The sequence below is a fragment of the Nannospalax galili genome, unplaced genomic scaffold (assembly GCF_000622305.1).
Source record: "Nannospalax galili isolate Female #2095 unplaced genomic scaffold, S.galili_v1.0 scaffold600, whole genome shotgun sequence".
NCBI lineage: Eukaryota > Metazoa > Chordata > Mammalia > Rodentia > Spalacidae > Nannospalax > Nannospalax galili.
The window spans coordinates 722,394-725,164 of NW_008348789.1; the positions used below are offsets into that span (position 1 = coordinate 722,394).

Consider the following 2,771-nt stretch of genomic DNA (forward strand, 5'->3'; position numbering starts at 1 on the left):
ATAATTTAGTAATAATTTTAGTTAGTATAGTGCTGTTAATAATACAACTATACATAGATCCTGCTCAAGTGTGATATGTTAATCTTTGTTGATACTTATCTATATTTTTAAAGAAATTTTGATTTGAATTATAACTCTATGATGGTTTGAATGAGAATGCCCCCATTAGGGTTCAAGTATTTGGACATTTTTCTCCAGTTGGTGGAGCTGTTTGTAGAGGTCTTAGAAGGTGTGGCTATGCTAGAGGAAGTACGTGACTGAGTTTTTAAGCCTTGCTGTATCTTGAGTTGTTCTCTTGCTTCCTGTGCCTGCTTGAAGATATGAGACTTTAGCTTCTGGTCTTCCTCCAGCCGCCTTTGTAGCCATACCTCCCCTCCATGATGGACTCTTGCCCCTTTCAAACCATCAGCTCAAATAAACTTTTCTATAAGTTGCTTTGGTTAGGGTTTCTAACACAGCAACAGAAGAGTAACTAATACATACACTGATACAAAATGACTATATTTAAACTGTTTATTGCTTATATGCTATAAAATAATGACATAATTATTTATGAATACAGATCATTATTAGAGATATGACAGTATTTTTAGGAGTGACAAGACCAAAATTTATATTGTTGATTATTCTAGTTTTATATATGTAATGGCCGATAACTACCCTTAAGAGATGTCTCCAATATTTAAAATAAACAATACAAACATTTTATTAATAATTATCAAAAGAACTTTAAAGTTACAAGCATATTATTTATGAAATATGGAGTTACCATAATTCTATGATCAAAGAAGTACTAGTTCTTTGATTTGCCTAAATGTTAAAATGGTATTAGTCAAAAATAAGGATTATGAGAACACAGTCCACAGTTGTTGCAAGAAAACTATTACATATACAAAGCCCAGGGGGATCAAAAGCAGCTATCTTTCTTTCTCTGAGAACATTGCAATAAAATCGTTCTCTTCACCAGTTCAAAAGTTCAGGGTTAGGTGCAATAGGCTTCTGTCCATGGATGTGTGTATGGGTTTCAGAATTCAAAGTTCATCAAGTCCAATTAAAGCTATTTAAATATCATATAAATGATATGGAGAGTTATTTTCTACTTAGGAAGTAAATGGAGACATTTCAGGGTACCATTATTACATGGCATCTAAATATGCAAGTGAATTAGAAATGAATGATTTTTATTTTTTAATTTATTTTTATTTTAATTTTATGTGTATTGTGTATGTAAGTGCATCATGTCATGCAATGCCCGCACAGGTCAGAAGAGTGTGTTGGATCCCCCAGAACTGGAATAACAGACAGGTATTAGCCACCATGTGGGTGCTGGCAACCAAACCTGGGTCCTCTGCAAGAGCAGCCAGTGCTCTTAACTATTGAGCTATCTCTCTAGCTCCAGAGAAAGGCTATTTCTAGGTTTAGTAACAGTGATAAAATTGCCTTTAAATTTTTTAATGTTTCACTCAGAAATAGCTGGACAAAAAAAAAGAGTGGTCAATCAAGAAAAGATTGACACTCTTTGTCCATATTAACAACTATTTTTTTTTCTTATTGAATTTGTTTTAAGGCAGGATATGGTGTGCATGCCTGTGACTCCAGCAATTTGGAGGCTGAAGCAAGAGGATCAAGAGTTTAAGGCTGGGGCTGGAGAGATGGCTCAGCAGTCAGGAATTCTTGTTGTCTTACAGAGGATTCTGGTTCAGTTCTCAGCCCCCCCATGTCAGTTCACAACCATCTGCAAATCCAGCTCTAGGATTTTGTGATGTCTTCTGGCCCCGCAGGCACCTGAAACACATGTGATACATATAGTTATACAGGTAATCACTCATGCACATATTTTTTAAGAAGAGTTTAAGGCCAATTCATGATGTATAGTGAGACCTTGTTTTAGAAAAACAAAAGAGGGACAAGGAGATAGCTCAGCGGTGAAGCACTTGCTTAGGGTGGATGAGACCCTAGGTTCAAACTTCAATAATGCAAAAAAGAACAAACTTTAAAAAACTCCAAAGGTGGGAGTTTTACCTTGGGGTGACTTGGGTAGTAATGTTCTCACAACAAAATGGATACCATAAGCTGCTAAAAACTTTTTTTTTTTTAACTTAAGGGCATGTGCTCAAAAACACTCCCTCCACTGCCACAAATTATGCAGTTGAGTTTCCTGCATTGGGGTAAATCGCAGGGTTCAGCACATCCTGAGTGCAACGGATAAGCCTCGCCCTGGGCAAACCTCTTTTGTGATCATGGTATCTCCCATGCCAGGTAAATGTGAGCTAAAAACTTTTTAAAAAGTTGCTTAAAGCTGAGTGTGGTGGGTGGGTGTGCCCAAGTATTTGGGAAGCTGAGGTGCCAGGATTGCATGAACCCAGGAGATGCCTGGGCAACATAATGAGACTCTATTTCAACAACAAAAAAAAATTAATATAAGAAAACTTAACCTTGTCTGCCCAAACCCCACTGCTAAGGGGAGGCCATGGACACCAGCCCCCATCATGGGAAGTCAGGGCGAGGAGAGAGACCAGTGCCGGTAGAGAGGCCTTGGGCAGGCGTACATGGATAGAAACACCCAGGAGGCCCGTGTCAGTGGACAGCTCATTTATTATGGCAAAAGCAGAGGTTTATATAGGAAAGCTTCACTAGCAAAGAGGCTGGGGTTGGGTTCTCCAGCAGGCTGGCAGGTAGGGGAGGGAGGGGGCTACTAATGCCACATGGCCTTTTTCTGTCTTCTGGTCTCATACTCTACAAGGGACCAGGTTAGGATTAAAGGATTAGAG

The 2,771-nt window shown here is 38.7% G+C and overlaps 1 non-coding gene across 1 annotated transcript; it reads right to left on the minus strand.

The window, feature by feature from the left end:
• Positions 1-2,100: 2,100 nt before the first annotated feature.
• Positions 2,101-2,267, minus strand: LOC115072498. Its single transcript, XR_003851554.1, has one exon. It is a non-coding gene; the product is annotated as a U1 spliceosomal RNA (small nuclear RNA).
• Positions 2,268-2,771: the final 504 nt, after the last annotated feature.